Here is a 21,615-nt window from a genome sequence, read left to right as displayed (position 1 = left end):
CAAACTTCTTGTCTTGAAGTTTTATTGGTCTCCCGCGTAAACCAAGCTACTCAGCCTCTTTTCTCCACTGAATTTTCCTACTGAGCTATCCTCATTCTATTACTCTTTACATCTCTAATTAATATCTAATTGAAGCTATTGTATCCTGATCCTTGCCGACGCCGTCCCCGCTTTGAATTCCCTGGATCCACAGGGGCTGGACCCCGGCATATATGGTCTTTGAGATCATATATACATGAGCTCACTTCTCAGTTCCAACTTACTAGCCCACTGACTTTGGGCCAGTCACTAAATCTCCCTGATTCTAGTTATTTTAATCCTTTCTCAGAGGGTACTGTAAGAGCTGAATAAAAAGCAATATAACTAAAGTCATTCTAACATATATTGCATGTTAAATAGATGTTAGGTGTCTCTTTTCATTTACCTTCATCTTTAAAACATCACTCTTGAATCTTTACATTTATTTGTTTAACAAGTATGTATATAAAATGTACTAAATGATGGCCATGAATCCAGGTACTGAAATAGAAGTTCTCACAGTATGGAGCTTCCCTGGGGGCACCAGTGGTAAAGAATCTGCCTGCCAATGAAGGAGACATAAGAGACATGGATTCGATCCAGGGACCTGCCTCTTGAGAAATCTGTATGCAGGTCAGGAAGCAACAGTTAGAAATGGACATGGAACAACAGACTGGTTCCAAATAGGAAAAGAAGTATGTCAAGGCTGTATATTGTCACCCTGTTTATTTAACTTATATGCAGAGTACATCATGAGAAATGCTGGGCTGGAAGAAGCACAAGCTGGAATCAAGATTGCCGGGAGAAATATCAATAACCTCAGATATGCAGATGACACCAACCTTATGGCAGGAAGTGAAGAGGAACTAGCAAGCCTCTTGATGAAAGTGAAAGAGGAGAGTGAAAAAGTTGGCTTAAAGCTCAACATTCAGAAAACGAAGATCATGGCATCTAGTCCCATCACTTTATGGGAAATAGATGGGGAAACAGTGGAAACAGTGTCAGACTTTATTTTTTTGTACTCCAAAATCACTGCAGATGGTGATTGCAGCCATGAAATTAAAAGACGCTTACTCCTTGGAAGGAAAGTTATGACCAACCTAGATAGCATATTCAAAAGCAGAGATATTACTTTACCAACAAAGGTTCATCTAGTCAAGGCTATGGTTTTTCCAGTAGTCATGTATGGATGTGAGAGTTGGACTGTGAAGAAAGCTGAGTGCTGAAGAATTGATGCTTTTGAACTGTGGTGTTGGAGAAGACTCTTGAGAGTCCCTAGGACTGCAAGGAGATCCAACCAGTCCATCCTAAAGGATATCAGTCCTGGGTGTTCATTGAAAGGACTGATGCTGAGGCTGAAACTCCAATACTTTGGCCACCTCATGCGAAGAGTTGACTCATTGGAAAAGACCCTGATGTTGGGAGGGATTGGGGGCAGGAGGAGAAGGGGACGACAGAGGATGAGATGGCTGGATCGCATCACCGAGTCGATGCACATGAATTTGGGTGAACTCTGGGAGTTGGTGATGGACAGGGAGGCCTGGTGTGCTGCGATTCATGGGGTCGCAAAGAGTCGGGCATGACTGAGTGACTGAACTGAAGGGGGAGGAAATGGCAACCCATTCCAGTATTCTGGCCTGGAAAAATCTCACGGACAGAAGAGCTGGTGGGCTTTAGTCTAAGGGGTTGCAAAAAGTTGGACACAACTGAGCACACACATGCATGCCTTTACCACTGTTAATTAGAAGGAAATTTAATAAGCTTCAAAACCAATTCTATGAAAAAACATTTCTTTTAATGAAGTAGCCGCAATTCTGTGTTCTCTCTAAAACTGGAATGGGAGACAGCAAGGGTGATGACTGTTTTAAAAGTTCCAGCCAATTTAAAAGGCTACAAAACATGAAATTAAATATGGGAAAAGTAAGAAAATATTCTTTTGTTGTTGATATGTTTAGCTACCTAAAAGTCAAAAGACTCAGCTAAAAACTATTAAAATTCAGGTGCACTAATTTAAGTAGATGAATGATACACATAAATGCTGTGACCATTTTTTTCTTTAGTTCAGTCAAAATTTTGTGACATTACTATTCTCAGTGCTAGAGATACAATGTGGAACAAGAGAGACAAAAATCTTGCTCTCACTGAGCTTACATTCATAAGGAGGCAAATAATATTTATTCTAGTAGCAGCGCATATGTAGCGCTCATGTGTCAGACACTCATTTCTTTTTCTCAGTGTTTTTCTTTCTGTCTGTCACACACACACAATCTTGTTTAAATTTAACACCCTTATGAGGTAGGTTCTATTATTATTCCCATCTTACAAATGTAGAAAATAGATCACAGAAAGGTAAAGAAGCTGCCCAGGGTCATTACAGTGAGTAATGGAGACAAGTTTCATATCTGGGCAGTTAATGCTCCTATGTCAGGATTAACATGTTAATTATATTTACTATATTATATTGATTATATTTTATTGATTATATGAAGAAACAGTAAAGCAAAGTAAGGGGATAAAAGGTGGCAGGGATGCTATTTTACTGAAGGTATTGAAAGAGGCCTTGAGATGGCATTCAAAAAGAGACCTGATATAAATAATAATTTAGCCATAAGGATATCTTAGGATAAAAAGAATTCTGAGAAGTGAGAACAGTAGATGCAAAAGTCTTGTACTTGGAGCAGGCTGGATGTGTTCAAAGTATAGCAAAGAGTTCAGTGTGACTGGAGGAGAATGGGAATTAAGACATTTGGTAAGCTATGGGCCAAAGTGGGATCTTAGATGTTTGGATTTTGGGTTATTCTGTTAGAGATGGGAAACAATTAGGAGATTTAAGCATAGCTCTGGTGTAATCTGGGCTTCCCTGGTGGCACAGATGGTAAGAATCTGCTTGCAATGTGGGAATTGTGGGTTTGATCCCTGGGTCAGGAAGATCCCTTGGAGAAGGGAATGGCTACTCATTCCAGTGTTCTTGCCTAGAGAATTCCATGGACAGAGGAGCCTTGCAGGTTACAGTTCATGGGGTCACACAGAGTTGGACATGACTGAGTGACTAACACTTTTACTTTCTGATATAATCTAACATTTTAAAAAGGCTCATTCTAATAGCTACGTAAAGACTAGACTGTACACTTGCAAGACTGGAAGCAGAGGGTTAGTTTAGGAGGCTTCTACTACTGTTCAGGAAGAAAAGTACTTGGACCAGTAGTATAAAGTTGGTAGATTTCAGAAGTATTTTGAAAGAACCAATGAGATTTACTGATGTGTGTGCTTAATCTCTCACTCTGTGTCTGATATCTGATAGATTTGCCTTTTTTAATTTTTTTAGTGTGTGAAAATAAAGAGGCAAAATGATTCCACAGTTTTTGGCCAGTGTAATTGGATGAATAATTGCTGTTTACTGAGGAAATACTGGGAGAAAGACATGTTGGAGTAAGGAGAATAAGAAATTTTGTTTTGAACATTTCATGTTTTACAGTCTATCCCAACTGAGTCCAAAGTAAGAAAGTAACCATCTGCAAGCCAGGAAGAGAGCCCTCACCAAGAAATGGAAATGCCAGAACCTTAAGCTTGGACTTCCCAGCCTCTAGAACTGTGGAAAGTAAATTCTTCATTCAAACCACCAATCTGTGGCTTTTTAGTTTTTGCAGTCTGAGAACACTAATACAGGAGTGGAGGTGTGTAAGAGTTTAGAAGCTATATAAAAATATTGTTTTAAAAAGCAGATATGTCACTTTGCTGACAAAGGTCCATACAGTCAAAACTATGGTTTTTCCAGCAGTCATGTACAGATGTGCGAGTTGGACCATAAAGAAGCTGAGCACCAAAAAATTGATGCTTTCGAATTGTGGTGCTGGGGTACTCTTGAGAGTCCCCTGAACCGCAAGAACATCAAACCAATCAATCCTAAAGGAAACCGACTCTGAATATTCATTGGAAAGACTGATGCTGGCTCTAATACGTTGGCCACCTGATGCAAAGAATGGATTCATTGGAAAAGGCCCTGAAGCTGGGAAAGATTGAAGGCAAAAGGAGAAGCGGGCAACAGAGGATGAGATGGCTGGATGGCATCACCGACTCAATGGACATGAGTTTGAGCAAACTTAGGGAGACAGTGGAGGGCATGCTGCAGTCCATGGGGTCACAAAGAGTCAAACACAACTTAGTACATGAACAACAAATATAAAAATAATGAGGAGAATAGGAGAGCGAATTGAGTTTTGCAGGTAGCAATGAGGGAGTAGGTAGGATTTTTATTCATAAATTTCAAGTTGGACTATTAAAGCATGGTTTTGAGTTTTATTCTATGTATATTCAGCTAATTCAGTGCCAAGAAAGCAGTGCTGGCTAACTAGCTTTGATATATTTTGACATATGATAGAGGCAGTGCGGGAAAGGGCTTTAGAGTGCTCAGAACCAGAGAGTAAACACACTGCTTAGAGATCCCATTGGTAGTGGTAAAACAGTTATAAATAATTACTAGTGTGAAACATAAAATCCATTAAATAAATTGTACTGAGAGATGTGGGTGTTGGTAATGTGTCACCTTGCCTAAGCTGAACTACATTTCCCAGAATTCCCTTTCCTGTGTATTTCCAGTTAAGACTGGACTGTTGGAGACATTTTTATAGGCTGTCACGGAGATGGAAGTTAGCAGAAGCCATTTTGTAGTTTGTACCTAGTTCTGCTGTCTCAAACCTAGATGTGGGACAGAACCCACCTTTTCTGAATTCCTTCTTCAACTCTGCCTCTCCTGACATTCATGAAGAAGGTCACCAACTTCCTGGGCAGGATCACAGATGGGTGAGAATTGACATGGGTCATGTTTTTTTCCTCATGGGTTCCAGCTCCTCCTTGTGAGTTTCAGCCTCTCTTTGATCTTCCCTATGCTACTTTCATCTTCTCTTCCCAGTTACCCACCCTCTGGACTTCAAGCTGTAGATGAGACAAAAGACAGCAGCCTTACAGACATTACTTAGCCAGCTCTCATATTTCCGTAAGACCCAATCTTGGCAACAAATTCCTTATATATAGTGGTTCTGCTTGTTTTAAAATATAATTTGTTAAAATCCTTTAAAAATTTTATTGTTTTGGCAGTGCTTCCATGAGGTACATGGGATCCTATTTCCCCAACCAGGGTTTGAACCTGTGCCCCTGCCTTGGAAGTGTAGGGTCTTAACTGTTGGACCACCAGGGGATTCCTCTGATAAAATTCTAATACAAGAAATTATGAAAAAAGGGGGCACATATATTGTAAGCTTCCCAACCCAGGGATCAAACCCAAGTCTACCATATTGTAGGTGGATTCTTTACTAGCTGAGGCACAAGGGAAGCCCAAGAATACTAGAGTGGGTAGGCTATCCTTTCTCCAGCAGATCTTCCCAACCCAGGAATTGAACCAGGGTCTCCTGCATTGCAGGTGGATTCCTTACCAACTGAGCTATCAGGGAAGCCTTATATTATAAGCTGTGCTGTGCTTAGTCACTCAATCATGTTTGACTCTTTGCAACCCCATACACCGTAGCTTGCCAGGCTCCTCTGTCCATGGGGATTCTCCAGGCATGAATATGGGAGTGGGTTGCCATGCCCTCCTCCAGGGGAATCTTCCCAACCCAGGGATCGAACCCAGGTCTCCCATATTGCAGGCAGTTTCTTTACCATCTCAGCCAACATATAGTAAGCTGCTGCTGCTGCTGCTAAGTCACTTCAGTCGTGTCTGACTCTGTGCGACCCCATAGATGGCAGCCCACCAGGCTCCCCCATCCCTGGGACTCTCCAGGCAAGAACACTGGAGTGGGTTGCCATTTCCTTCTCCAATGCATGAAAGTGAAAGGTGAAAGTGAAGTCGCTCAGTCGTGTCTGACTCTTCGTGACCCCACGGACTGCAGCCCACCAGGCTCCTCTGTCCAAGGGCTTTTCCAGGCAAGAGTGCTAGAGGGTAGCAATTCTCCTTAAATTAATTTATAAATGTAACAGTTCTGATAAAACTTCATCTGGATATGTCTTATAATTTAAAATTTCAGTGAGAATACTTTAAGAATATGACAGAGCATAGAAAGCCACCACCCTAAATCCCTGAGGAGACCCGGTGTGAGAATATGAATAGAATACAAAGGTAACCAGGTTCTATGCTGTGCTTGGAAGTATTACATAGTCACACTAATGAAACATCCACAGCAAGAAACTACAAACTAGGAAACAAGACTTTCGTTTCAGGTGACAGGAATTAAGCAGTGTGAAATTATACTTATAGCTTGCATGTATTTGGTACTTTATGTGTGAGACACTCATTTTCTAAGTGTGACACACACACACGCCAGCTCATTTAATCATTATAATAGCCCTGTGAGGTAGGTACTATTATTCCTATTTTTCAGGCAAGAAAATTGAATCACAGAGAGATTAGGGACCTTGCTTAGAATCACACCAGAAAATGACAGTAAGGTCACACCACAGGATAATAGCAGTCAGAATTCCTATCCCAACCAGCCTCTGGCATTTCCTTGTTGTGATTTATGCTCGGCTATTTGAACATGTCACTGTGGAACAGCAAAGGTAAGTGGTGGAGAGGACCAGTACCTACAAGGTGTTCCTGAGAGGAAGACAGCTGTCCTTCATCCTTTAACTGAGTATATCTGGACTGCTGAGGATGGAAAACATCAGCTCCATGTCCTTCATCCTCTAACTGAGTACATCTGGATTGCTGAGGATGGAAAACATCAGCTCCATGAGCAGAGAGCTAAGTAAGAACAACTGACTCGATTATTATTCTTGTGAGTTACTGGCTTGTTGAAACAAGGCTGGCAGAGTGGCCCAGGGATAGATGACTGAGTGAAACATGTTGCAGAGCAAGAATCAAGACAAAAGCTTTTTTAACATCTTGACCTTATCAGGGAGGCTTTTTAGTGCACACCAACATAAGGATACCCCTTCCTCTTATTATCATGCCAAGGTAGACTGCTTCTTTTGACAGATCAGCAATCACAATAGACACAGCGACAGTTCATGTTGCTCCAGGCCCATAGGCAAAAGACAAGGCAACAGCTGGCTAGAACATGTTCTGCCTCTGCAGAGTAGGCAATGGTTGTTGGGTATTTGGGAGGCAGGTAAGGGTATGTAAGATGACTATTCTCCTTAAAAGGCCTTGTAAGATTTTTAAGTCTTTATGTGCAAATATATTGAATTTCTATGAAATGAACTAAAAACTATAATGATATTCAACTTTTTACCTATCACATTAGCTAAGAGGCTAAGTAAGCCTGGGATAAAAACCTTAAGAAATGTAGAATGCTCTTCATTAAGAATGCTCCAGTATTGCTGGCGGCAGAGTTAATTGATATGACCTTTCTAGACAGCAATTTATCAATATGTATGAAGAGCCTTAAGAACCTGATGTCCTCTGAACAGTAATTCCACTACTGAGAGTCTACAATAATAAAACAATCCTAAATATAAAAGAGAGCTTGTCACTCAAAGAAGTTCATGGGATCATCAGTAATAATTGTGAGAAACTAGTAACAAATAATATTCAATAAGGAAAAAATTAAATACACCATGGTACATCACTCATTAACATGTTATATACCACTTAAAATATTTAAAAGATAATGTAAGAACATGGAAAATGCTCAGGGAATAATTCTAAGTTAGAAGGCTAGTACATAAAGCTGTATACATTACTTTTTTAATGCATATATTTTTGTCAAAGGTTTAGAAGATAAAAGACCATAGCTGTTTGATTTCACTCTTTTCATTTCTATTTCTCTGAATTTAAGTCTGTTCATGAATGTTTTGAATTAAAAAACTGAATAAGTTGGAACAACAGACTGGTTCCAAATAGGAAAAGGAGTACGTCAAGGCTGTATATTGTCACCCTGCTTATTTAGCTTCTATGCAGAGTACATCATGAGAAACGCTGGGCTGGAAGAAGCACAAGCTGGAATCAAGATTGCTGGGAGAAATATCAGTCACCTCAGATATGCAGATAACACCACGCTTATGGCAGAAAGTGAAAAGGAATGCTGGGAGGGATTGGGGGCAGGAGGAGAAGGCGACGACAGAGGATGAGATGGCTGGATGGCATCACCAACTGGATGGACATGAGTTCGAGTGAACTCCTGGAGTTGGTGATAGACAGGGAGGCCTGGCATGCTGTGATTCATGGGGTTGCAAAGAGTTGGACACGACTGAGCGACTGATCTGATCTGATCTAAACCATCCAAAAGAAAGAGGAATTGTATATAAACAAGCCTGAGCCCCATAAGCCCATTGTCATCAAGGCCAAAGGAAATTCCCAGCACTTGGAAAAGGTAATATAATGTTCTGTTGTAGCTGTTAGAGGAATAGCTTTCAAAGTGAAGCTCAAAAGAAAACCTAAAGTAAATGCTGCGGTTATTGCTAGAACTTGGCTTATTTGCAATAAACTGGCTCAAAAACCTTGCTGTGATTAACCTGCATAAAAAAGCTGGAAATTTAACTTGAATTTTCAGTTACATTGCATTCAATCTTGGGACTTCCCAGGTGGCTCAGTGGTAAAAGAATCTGCTTGCCAATGCAGGAGGCACAGATGTAGGTTTGATCCCTGGGTTGGGAAGATCCCCTGGAGAAGGAAATGACAACCCACTCCCGTATTCTTGCCTGGAGGATCCCATGGTCAGAGAAGCCTGGCAGGCCCCAGTCCGTGGAGGTGCAAAGAATTGGACATGACTGAGGGACTGAGCATGCAAGCCTGTATCTAATTTTGCTTATTCCCCTGAAGAAACTCACTGTATTGGCAAAGGGTAGAGGTGGGAGAGGGGAAATTCCAAATATGCTTTAGCTCAGACACTCTTGTAAACTCTGGCTCTGAGGTGGAATTTGTCATTGGCATGAATGCTTCTGCACTACAAACGGTTTTGAAAGGAGCAGAGAGGTGTGTGTGTATGTGCGCCAGGTTGTTTCAGGTTCTCTCACGTTTGTATGTAGTTACTTAATCTAGGATTCAAGTTAGGAGCTGGTAGCCAGGGCTTCTAATTTGTAACCCATTAACAGTATTATTTTTCTTTTAAAATTTCTTCTGAGGGACTGGCTTCTCTCAGTACATAGCTATTCAGAAATGTTTAAAAGCACAATAAATATCATCTCATAGTTAGTGCCCTAAAACCTACAAGAAAATAATCCTGCATTTGCAACTACATGAATGGAACTTGAGAGCATTATGCTAAGTGAAATAAGTCTGACAAAGGAAGACCAATGCTGCTATGATATTACTTATATGTGGAATCAAAGGGAAAAAAGGAGGAAAACCCCTCACAGATATAGAGAACAGACTGGTGGTTACCAGGGTTAGGGGGTAGGGTGAAAGTGGTCAAAAGGTACAAGTTTCTAGTTATAAAATAAAGAAGTCCTGGGATGTAATATACAGCCGCGGCATCCATAGTTCACAATATTGTACTGTGTATCTGAAAACTGCCAAGAGAGTAGATATTAAAAATTTTCATCAAAATAAAAAATTGTAGTTCTGTGTTTGACGGATGTTAAGTAAGCTTATTGTGGTACTCATTTTGCAATAGGCACATATATCAAATCATTATGTCGTACATCTAAAACTATCTAAAACTAATATAATGTTATATGTCAATTGTCTCTTAATAAAACAAAAAATTAGAAAAAAGCAAAATAAGTAACACTTTTAGATATATAAATGTGCATTATAGAGGGATTCACAAGATAGTATATATAATTTTACTTCTGAGGACAAAGTACCTCTTGTCCTTTTTTCCCCCAAATGTAACATTATTCTTTTTATTGTTAAAAAAAAAAAATATATATATATATAGCAGGATTTCTCCCTGTATACATTTTGGACATTTGTAAGCTGTAGAAGAAGTAATAGATGTAACATATAACATGTAATAGATCAGGTCACTTCTTTGGCTCTTCTTTTCTTGCATTCCCAGGAAGATAATTATATTACAGGAATTTGTACATTCTGTCTGTGCTGACACTATCTACTATTTTTGTTTTCAAACTCGACTGCTGCCTTCAGCATTGTGCAATGTTTGGCTAGCATTCAGTTTTGGCTGTCAAGACTTTCTTGTATTATACATGATTGCAATAGGTTTTGTTATTGATTCCAGATATGTTTATATGTATTTCTTGTTCTCAGTTTTTTTTGGAGGTTAATCTGCCTAGCAATGTTTATTTAAAGAAAGGAATCTAGGAATCCTTGAGAGTTGGGTTCTCAAAATGGGGGGAAAAACCTGAGTGAAGTCTTTGAAAAGTGAAAACTGATTCAAAGGAAAACCTTTTAGTTCTGAAAAATCTCAAATTTAGAAATATTCTTATGTACAGTCTCTGCACATTGTTGCTGAGTATCAGGAGTAAAAGTGAATGTTCACTGATGTTCTTAAAAGTACCAAATGGTACATTGTTGTTGGTGCCTAGTAGCTAATGCTGTCTGTCTCTTTTGTGACCGCATGGACTGTAGTTTGCTCAGATACTCTGTCCATGGGATTTCCCAGGCAAGAATACTGGAAAGGGTTGCCATTTCCTTTTCCAAAATGGTCTATTAGCTTCTGAAATTCAAACTGGCTCTATATTTGGCCATAAACAGAAGAGCAGCATGGCAGAAGTGCCAGTATGGTAACTGGTAGTGTTTTTCTTGGTGAATCAATAAGATGGACAGATGGACACACATGGATTTAAACTGAAAGCTGTTTCAGCCAACCTGGCTTTCATAGGAAGGGCATTTTAATCTTGGTCCCAATAGCCATATAAATATGTGTGAACCACTGGATAAAATCTAAACAGTTATTTGTCTCCTATTGCTCATTTACAGTTTATTTAGTTGGAGAAAGCTTTTCTCTATCATAGTAAAACTTAGCATGTCACAAAATGTTTGTGCTCAGTCTTGCAGTATGCAGTTACTTTAAGAGATGTGACATAATCTTATGGCAAAAATTTTTAAATAATCCAGTGTAAAATACTATTTTTTTTTTTGTTTTAATCCAGAGTAAGATGTTGAGACCTGCAGATGGTAGGCTAGGGTATTTGGAGAGGAGAAAAAGAAGCTTATGATAACTTTCCTGGATTCAGGCTCATCAAGCTGTGGTTTTAGACCATGCCATGGTTAAAGAGGGAGGAGGGAAGAAAAGGAAATAGGAAAGGAAAGTTCTTTCCTGACTGAGGACTAACTGATATCTTCATAAATTGGCTTCTCACTCTGGTCCTGGCAGGTGTTTGTAGCTGATGCTTTCTCCTACGGGTACTTTGTGTGTTATTCACTCAGTCATGTCTGAATCTTTACAATCCCAAGGACTGTAGCTCGCCAGGCTCCTCTGTCCATGGAATTCTCCAGGGAAGAACACTGGAGTGGGTAGCCATTCCCTTCTCCAGGGGATCTCCTCAGCTGAGGAATTGAAACCCTGGTCTCCTGCATTGCAGGCAGATTCTTTACCATCTGAGGCACCAGAGAAGCCCATGGGTACTTTGTGTGCTATGCTAAGTTGTTTCAGTCATATCTGACTCTGTGCAACCCCATGGACTACAGCCGGCCAAGGCTCCTCTGTCCATGGGATTCTCCAGGCAAAAATACTGGACTGGGTTGGTTTGCCCTTCTACAGGTGAAATTCCTGACTCAGGGATCAAACCCCACATCTCTTACGTCTAACTTGCATCAGCAGACAGGTTCTTTACCACTAGTGCCCCCTGGGAAGCCTTTAGATCTTATTTTAATTTTGACTGTGCTGTGTCTCTGTTGCTGTGCACAGGTTTTCTCTAGTTGTAGCGAGTACAAGGCTACTCTCTAGTTGTGGTGCTCGGGCTTCTCATTGTGGTGGCTTCTTTTGTTGCATAGCACAGGCTCTAGAGTGTAGGCTCAGTAGTTGTGGTGCATGGCTTAGTAGCCCCGTGGCATATGGAATCTTCTCAGACCAGGGGTTGAACCAGCGACCCTTGCACTGCAAGGCAGATTCTTAATCACTGGACCACCAGGGCAGCCCTCCTGTGGGTACCTTAAAGATTGCTGAGTGATCCTTTTTAGTGGCAGCTGTCATGATGAGTTGGAGAAGGCAATGGCACCCCACTCCAGTACTCTTGCCTGGAAAATCCCATGGACCGAGGAGCCTGGTGGGCTGCAGTCAGTCCATGGGGTTGCTAAGAGTCAGACACGACTGAGTGACTTCCTTTTCACTTTCATGCATTGGAGAAGGAAATGGCAACCCACTCCAGTGTTCTTGCCTGAAGAATCCCAGGGATGGGGGAGCGTGGTGGGCTGTCGTCTATGGGGTCGCACAGAGTCAGACACGACTGAAGTGACTTAGCAGCAGCAGCAGTCATGGTGAGTAACGTCTTCCTTCTGCCCTCAGCCCTGGTGATATCTTTCATCTTGGTGCTACATCCACATTCTTTTGTGTCTCAGATCACCTTTTTCCCCACAGGCCCACATCTGGTCCATGGGAATCAAACATTCCTTGGCTTTTACTAGTAGAAGGATAACTCGTTTGCCAACATAGCCCTGTCCTCTCTTTATTTTCCCCAAATAGGCCACTTTATGAGACCATGGAATCCTCCAACTATGGAGAGAATTAGACCCTCTCCGGGTTCTTGGTGAAGCCCTCACTTGCATTGACTTAAGGGGCACCAAACTCCTCTCCTTTCCCCTGGGGTAGTGGAGGGTTCTCAAGCCCAGATTTTTCCACCAAAACATCCCCCACAAATCTCTTTAATTCTCCTGAACACTGCGACCCCTTTTAATAGTCTTGATCTCACTAAATGGCCCAAGAAATGTAGAGCCAGTTTTTGTACATTTCATTTGTGAGTTCTGCCCCTGGTCAACCCCCAGCTTTGGTATGTACTCCTTTTCATATTTTGTGCCTGGGCCAAAACTTTACTGAACACACCTTTACATTCATGTGACTCCAATCATAGTCATGTTACTTTGATCTTAGCCTAAAATTGACAGATGAGATAGAAGACACACATTTAAATTTGAATTTCAGATAAATAATAAATAATTTTTAGTTCATTTATGTCCTATGCACTGTTGGAGACATGTGTAAACTAAAAAACTATGTGCTTATCTGAAATTCAAATTTAACTGGTCATCCTGCATTTTATTTGCTAAATCTAGCAAAATTCTCTTAACCAAGACTCTTCAAATGAAAATAAGAAAATATTTTGATTAGCATTTCATTATCTGCAGGGTTCTATGCATGAATGTATATCTCTCATATCCAGTTTAGATAACTTGGTATAAACTGTGTGAGAGGCATAAAATCTATTCAGCAAATCTGTACTGATGGCAGTAGATAGGGTTCTGCCTGTGGGTGTGTAAGATTTGTCTTCATCCTGGCTACTAATTTGTCTTGTAACTACACATGTGTATTGAATCTTGAGAGTAAAATAAAGTCTGCTTTCCCTTAGCCATGTTGAGACCTAGTTTAGGGAGGGCTATAATATGATGAAACACATTTTAGTACAGGGAATAAGCTGTTTGTTCTGCTATTAAACAGTTTTTAACTGCTTGCATTTATCTATTTACTCTTCAACTCATAAATACTTTTATTTATAATGTGTCTTGTAAGGAGTTCAAAATGCATTACAAATGCATCCTATTAAAGCTATCTGATTCCACTGTTGATATTATTAGATATTGTACTATGATCATGCTCTTAATGATAAACAAAGGGCATAGCGCAAGAAAGCAATTTACCAAAGCGAGGTTTCTCTTCAACCTTTTCAGTTCACATTGTGAGGTTCCTTTAATCACAAGTTTTTGTGAGGAGTCTTTAGGTCAATTTAGTTCAGTTCAGTTGCTCAGTCTGTGTCTGACTCTGTGATCCCATGGATTGCAGCATGCCAGGCCTCCCTGTCCATCATCAACTCCCAGAGTTTACTCAAACTCATGTCCATTGAGTCGGTGATGCCATCCAGCCATCTCATCCTCTGTCATCCCCTTCTGTCTTTTTGTAGTTGTACATGTTCTTGAGGTCTTGGTTTGGTGCTAGATAGAAAGATCAGTTTACCACACTGAGATTGATGGGTGTGTTTTGAGTTCCCAAGAGGTGTGTGAGAAGACATTTCATGGAAGATGGGATCTTTTGTACTACAAATTCAGAAAATTTTAGCAGAAGACAATGTGGTAGGAAAAAACCATTTATAGAAACTACCCGTGTGATGCCTTAAATATATAACAAATATTTCTGATTATAGATGGCAAAATTTATTATCTTCCTTTCATAGCCTGAGGATTTCTGGACTTAAAAAGACAGGGTCTCAATTAAGATTATTCTGTATTTTTAGGAAATGCATAAGATGGAATGAGAGACAACTACCTTAAAAGGAAGCTAATATAGGAAAAAGATACACTAATTATAAACAGAAGCTGATCATCCTATTACAACCAATTGAGGGTAAGCTAACGGTATGATGACATTGGATAAAATGTTGTTTAGTTTGAAATAATGGGAAAATACTGCTGTGACCACCTCTGTGCTCACTTCTGGATGTAATGGAAGATGTGTAAGAGCTCACAGTGTTTATGTATAAAAGAGAAGACTTAAATGGATATTCTAGCTACCTTTACATACACATAATGCTCCCTTAAATAGAAGATGGGCAGACTTAGGGTAGTTGCAGAATATAACCAGAACATCAATGAATAGTATTTACCAGTATTCACTTTACAGCATGTCACTGGCTAACAAATAGAATTATGTAAAAAAGAAATAGGGTGCTCTGTTTGGTATCAAATGGCCTATTGGGAAAAAGTTTTTAAGCTCAAATTATCACCTTTCAAAAATGTCCCTTAAATAGATGGTTTAAATTCCTTCTAACTCGATGATATTCTCACAGAACATAAGAATAGTTAACATGAATAGAGTACCTCCTATCACTTCATGGCAAATAGAAGGGGAAAAAAGGGAAGCAGTGACTGATTTTATTTTCTTGGGCTCCACAATCACTGCAGATGGTGACTGCAAGCATGAAATTAAAAGACACTTGCTCCTTGGAAGAAAAGCTATGACCAACCTAAACAATGTATTAAAAAGCAGAGACATCACTTTGCCCACAAAGGCCTGTATAGTCAAAGCTATGGTTTTTCCAGTAGTCATGCATGAATGTGAGAGTTGGACCATAAAGAAGGCTGAGTGCTAAAGAATGGATATTTTCTAACTGTGGTGCTGAAGAAGACTCTTGATAGTCCTGTGGACAGCAAGATGATCAAACCAGTCAATCCTAAAGGAAATCAACCCTGAGTATTCATTGGAAGGACTGATGCTAAAGCTTCAATACTTTGGCCACCTGATGTGAAGAGCTGACTCATTGGAAAATATCCTGATGCTGGAGAAGATTTGAGGGCAGGAGGAAAAGGGGGCTACAGAGGATGAGATGGTTGGATGTCATCACTGACTCAATGGACACAAGATTGAGCAAATTCTGGGAGATAGTAAAGGACAGGGAAGCCTGGCATGCTGCAGTCTGTGGGGCCATAGAGAGTCATACATGACTTAGTGACTGAACAACAACAACACAGAGTACTTTCTTTCTTCAGGCACTGTTCTAAAGGCAAGTACTCATTCATTGATAAAATATTAACTAACTAGTAGTACCAGGCATTTTTAAAGGTCCAGTTCAGTTCAGTCACTCAGTTGTGTCTGACTTTTTGTGACCCCACAGCATGCAGCACTCCAGTCTTCCCTGTCTATCACCAACTCCTGGAGCCTACTCAAACTCCTGTCCATCGCGTCAGTGATGCCATCCAACCATCTCATCCTTTGTCATCCCCTTCTCCTCCTGCTTTCAATCTTTCCCAGAATCAAGGTTTTTTCCAAGGAGTCAGTTCTTCGCATCAGGTGGCCAAAGTATTGGATTTTCAGCTTCAGCATCAGTCCTTCCAATGAATGGTCAGGACTGATTTCCTTTAGAATGGACTGGTTGGATATCCTTGCTATCCAAGGGACTCTCAAGAGTCTTCTCCAACACCACAGTTCAAAAGCATCAATTCTTTGGTGCTTAGCCTGCTTTATAGTCCAACTCTCACATCCATACATGACTACTGGAGAAACCATAGCTTTGACTAGATGGACCTTTGTTGGCAAAGTAATGTCTCTGCTTTTTAATAAGCTGTCTAGGTTGGTCATAGCTTTTCTTCCAAGGAGCAAGTGTCTTAATTTCATGGCTGCAGTCACCATCTGCAGTGATTTGGGAGCCCCCCAAAATAAAGTCTGACACTGTTTCCACTGTTTCCTCATCTATTTCCCATGAAGTGATGGTACCAGATGCCATGATCTTAGTTTTATGAATATTGAGCTCTAAGCCAACTTTTTCACTCTCTTCTTTCACTTTCATAAAGAGGCTCTTTAGTTCTTCTTCACTTTCTGCCATAAGGGTGGTGTCATCTGCATATCTGAGGTTATTGATATTTCTCCTGGCAATCTTGATGCCAGCCTGTGCTTCATCCAGTCCAGCGTTTCTCATGATGTACTTTGCATATAAGTTAAATAAGCAGGGTGACAATATACAGCCTTGACATACTCCCTTCCTGATTTGGAACCAGTCTGTTTTTCCATGTCCAGTTCTAACTATTGCTTCTTGACAAGGTCCAAGGGTATGTCAAATTCTTGACTTCATACAGTGATATTCTAAATTGCATAAGCACACAATTTATATAGTAAATGAGAAAATGATACATGTTAGAAAAACAGAGTCAGGAAGTGGAATGGAGAGTCCTAAGGGAGGTTTTACTGCCTTGAATTAGAAAGGTCTTAATGAGATTACATTTGAATGAAGGTTGAAGAGGATGAGGGTGAAGCCACATGAATATATACAGGAGGAATGGTCCATACAGAGGGAACAGCAAGTGTAAAGGTCTTAAAACAAGACTTGCCTTTTTTGTTCTGGAGACCAGTATGTCTGGGGACAAGGTAGCACAGGAGGGAGTCATAGGAGTTAAGGTCAGAGATGCAAGGAGAGATCAGTTTTTGTTGGGCTTTCCAGGTCTTGGTTGAGAATTTTTTTTTTTTTTCCTCTGATCAAGATTGACAGTCATTTAAGAGTTTGGGGAGAGACATTACATGGTGTGGCTTACAGTGTGATTTGCAGAGAATATATTTTGGGGAGCAAGGGTGATAGTTAGGAGACTGTTGCCTTAGCTGTGAGCAAGATGATGACAGATAACACCAAGTTGGCGGCAGTGGAGGTGATGAGGAGTGGTCAGAGCCTGCAGAAGGTTGGGACAGCAGATTTTGCTAACAGGTTGAATGTGGGATATGATAGAAAGGAAGGATTAGAATGACTTCACAGAACTGGGCCAAGCAGATGAAAGGACTGGATTGGCATGAGATGAGATGGGGAAGACTGTGGTTTGGGGAATTGGGAGGCATAGCAGCAGCTTTATGAGAATTATCCCTTTAAACATATGAAAACCCTCTGAGGTTATAATGCCCATTCAACAGGTGAGGTAACTGATATATAGAGAAGTTAAGAAACTGGGTAGCTTTCAAATTGTTGAATGGATGATTTGCACACTGGCGCCTGACTCCATCTAATAATGTTTTGTTGTCTCATAGTAAACCTGGTTACAACAAACCTGGCTTCAAACGTTAAGTTTCAATAACATGAAAAACACTGCGTTGTAAGAATCTATAGGAGTGGGGGTACGGGAAAAGGAAAAGTTGAAATTCCAATTCTGAGCATAGACAATGACTCCTGTCTCTCAATTATTACTAATGAAGAAAACATATTGAGTAAAGATATTTTTCTCCGGTTAGCTAATTGTTAAATTAAGTTTTTTTTTTTTTCTAATTGGAAATTGATTCTTATTTATCTAAATTCAGCAGGGAGGTAATTGTTTTCCTCTTTTAAGTGGTTTTACTTTTATTTTTCATCACAGTGGCTAGAAATTTTCAACATGATAAAGAACTTTTAAATTTAGTACTATATATATTCACTCCATTTCCCTTCTATGAAATATTAAAGATAATTTAAAAAGTATAACAAAGTTTAAGAATCTAACCAAGGTCACACTAAGAGGTAACCATGAATGATCTTTTAGTACGTTTCCTTTTAACAAGTTTCCTTTTAGTACTTTTAGTATTCATATTTATAGATGTTATACATAGTGTAAAGTTCACTATATATAACTTTTTCACTGACATGATATCATGACATTTTTCCCATGTTATTTTTCTTTTTTCTGGCCACACTGTGCAGCTTGTGGGATCTCGGTTCCCTGACCAAGGATTGAACCCAGACCACGACAGTGAAAGCACCAAATCATAACCGCTAGACTGCCAGGGAACTCTGTTTCCATGTTATTAAATTCTTTATAAATATAATATCTATTCATAATTCTTCTAAGCATTTCCCTGCTATGGAACTGACCCACAACTTTGTGATATCTTTTTAAAAAGGCTTTTTTCGGCATGTTGTGAATACTTTCCGAATACAACTGTTTGTGTTTGGAATGAAAGCATATTATGGAGATGGTGCAGTCGGTGATGTGGCAGTACTTCTGTAACTTTCTCTTTGAAATGGTCATCAGTGGGTGAGAAAGCTCATCAGCTGATGGTCACTTCACTAGAGGTCTATGTTTCACGCTCTTTGAGAATTTGGTATTATTAATGTTCTCTTTCATGTCAATAAACTTTGTCAGAGACATCTGTTTAAAAACAGACAAGGAAGTGGTGTGCCCCAGACCAATATTTGTATTTTTGTTACAGTCTTCTTGGATCTTTTATAGGAAGTGATAAATATAAGCCTCTCCAAATAACAGTGTGGACTTCAATTCTGTTTTAATTATTCTTCTTCTACTAGGTGGTATTTAAGTGTTTAGTATTTTTCAGGGATTAAAACTAGGCTAATGGTGCAATCTGTGATGAGCATATTGAGATATTTATAGATTTCAAGCTTTAGGGATTAAATGTTCTAAGTGCTCTGGAAATACTGTTGTGTGTATTCTTACATACAATGCACATACTCTAATAATGATCTCTGTTTATACTTGGACAGACACTTGTTTGGAATATAAAGTGACTGACAATTTAATAATCAATCTATAGTGATAGTATATGCCTATTTCATTTTTTAACTAAAAATAAATTAAATATAAATGCCACCAATTTTCATGAAGTATTTGTGGTAGCTAATGCCTAAGTCTGTAATATCCAAAAAGTAAACCAGAATAAAGAGCTAGTCAATAGCACATTATATTTAAGAAAAACTTCCATATAATAAGTAGATGGCCAATCTTACAAGTTAAATATGAAAATAATATATATCTAGAATTAAGATTCAGAGAAGGCAATGGCAACCCACTCCAGTACTCTTGCCTGGAAAATCCCATGGTTGGAGGAGCCTGGTGGGCTGCAGTCCATGGGGTTGCGAAGAGTCGGACACAACTGAGTGACTTCACTTTCACTTTTCACTTTCATGCATTGGAGAAGGAAATGGCAACCCACTACAGTGTTCTTGCCTGGAGAATCCCAGGGACGGGGGAGCCTGGTAGGCTGCTGTCTGTGGGGTCGCACAGAGTCAGACACGACTGAAGTGACTTAGCAGCAGCAGCAGAATTAAGATTATGCTGAGTAAATTTAATCTTTGATAATTTGGACATTTTTTGAATTATAAAAGATGTATGAAAATACCAATTGTTCTTGTACTGTGGAAATGTTGATGTTTACTAGGAAAAACTCAAGAATATGAGAATTGTAGGACCTATAAACTTAATCTAATAAAAACATACTAGAAGACTGGAGTCAATAAATTCAAATAATGCAGAGTCATAAATAAGCTCCATGTTGTCTGACCTCTCATTTATGGACTTTTTTCCTCAACAGAACATCAATCACTCTTCCTTATGAGACTTTGCCTTGTAAAGATGACTAAGTGCTAGGTTAATAAGGTTTGTGTCCAAAGATCCTGAAAAGAGTAATGTTACCAATATGGCAACATAAGTCATTCCTAACTTTGTTTCTCCTGACAAGGACAGCTACTAACAACTCTTCACAGACAAAATAATCCTGAAAAAAATCCTAGAACATGGGGGATAGGCTGAAGCACTCCCTGCACCATAACAACCAAGACACTGTTATAGAAGTATACAAGAGGAGTGACTACACAGTAGTGAAAATGCACCCCACCCCAAGGTTGGTACAGCACCACACTGAGAGATCTCTTCTGAGGTTATGATTCCTCCAGTAGAAAAGGAGAGTCCAAGGTAGAGTCCTGCTTTCCCAGCATTGCGGATCACTTTGTGGGAACTCTGGTCTTATTCATGGGATTTCAGGGGAATATGTGAGGCTTGACCCTTGAGAATCTGATTGTGATGGAAAAGTGGGTAGGGTCTTGCAACAATCAGCACTCAGATTTTGATAGACTGAGTTCTTACTTGCAGTGCCCAAATAAGTAGTCAAAATCAACATGTTTGCTGATCAGGAAAGCCAAGACAGTATAGCAGTATGACTAAGAAACTTGGCAAGGGAAGTTCTGCCTGATTCAGGTCCTTAAAGAGTGTTGCCAGCCCTGAAATTTGGTCAGGACCACAAAGAGAATTTTTGGCTTCAAAGCCAGTTCCCCAGCTTTTCCCAGGCAGGGAAACTAATTTGTGGTCCTTCCCATTGCAAAACCCAGCCTTAAGCCTACCCAGCCAATGAACCTATTTAGAGTACATGGAAAGCTGCACAGCCTGTCCAGCAGCCCTTTGTACAGTGGCACTTGAACAGTGAGCATAGCCCATGGCATTCTCTATCTGCAGAGCAAAACCAGTGGGTAGGCCAAGGAATTCAGCACACAAGCTTTGCTGATTTGTGTCTCCAAACAATGAGCTGTGTGAGCCCTAGGGCCCATTTTGCTGCCCTCCAGGGCAGGGAAACTAATCTGTAGCCCTACCTACTGCTGACAATAGTATCTAGTCTCAATATCTAGAAAACTTAAACTGAGAACCCAGGGAATGGCGAAGTCTCCATCTTACAGCCTTGCTTGGGCAGGAAACCAAGCCATCAGCCCTATCCAACTATTCTTCACCAACAGCAACAATGCCTCTCTTCACTTCAGAGCTTCAGAGGAAACTTGCTCCAAAATAGATTCTTGTGGCAAGCATCATCCACCCAAGGGCACTACTGGAAACCTGAACTGCAGTGACGGTGAGGAACCGTCTCTATTAAAATGAATCTACAGTATAGGAAGAGGAGATTGCTTGCTCAAATGTTCAAGGACCAACATAATGAGTCAAGAATCATGAAAAGTAAACAAGACACCAAAGAAAAGTAATAAAGTTCCAGTAATTGACCATAAAGAAACGAAGATCTAAGAACTGTCAAAGAATTCAAAATAATCTTGAAGTTTAGCAAACTACAAGAACACAAAAATAGATAATTAAATAAGAAAAACAACACATAAAAAAAGTTCAAAGAAATAGCAAACCATCAATAAAAAAATCCCAGAGGTGAAAAAACAGTGACTGAACTGACAAACTTAATAAAGAGATTGGAAAGCACATTCAACCACTCAGAAGAATCAGTGACCTTGAGACAGAGCATTTGAAATTCAGAGGAGCAAAAAGAAAAAAAAAAAAAAAGAATGAAGAAAAGCCAGTGGAACTCATAGGACACAACCAAA

The 21,615-nt window shown here is 39.8% G+C and overlaps 1 long non-coding RNA gene across 2 annotated transcripts in view; it reads right to left on the bottom strand.

The window, feature by feature from the left end:
* Positions 1-3,925: 3,925 nt before the first annotated feature.
* LOC129626969 (uncharacterized) overlaps positions 3,926-21,615 on the bottom strand; it is a 75,337-nt gene continuing 57,647 nt past the window's right edge. The window contains exons 2-3 of one of the 2 annotated variants that reach the window (XR_008702351.1): positions 6,595-6,718; positions 3,926-4,950 (exon numbers count right to left, since the gene is read on the bottom strand). This is a non-coding gene — a long non-coding RNA (uncharacterized LOC129626969). The remainder of the gene's footprint in view (positions 4,951-6,594; positions 6,719-21,615) is intronic. The other variant, XR_008702352.1, reaches the window with a different exon arrangement.

The sequence above is a fragment of the Bubalus kerabau genome, chromosome 14, assembly GCF_029407905.1.
Source record: "Bubalus kerabau isolate K-KA32 ecotype Philippines breed swamp buffalo chromosome 14, PCC_UOA_SB_1v2, whole genome shotgun sequence".
NCBI classification, from domain to species: Eukaryota; Metazoa; Chordata; class Mammalia; order Artiodactyla; family Bovidae; genus Bubalus; species Bubalus kerabau.
The sequence above is the reverse complement of the archived record's forward strand: the minus strand, read 5'-3'. Positions and strand labels throughout refer to the sequence as shown.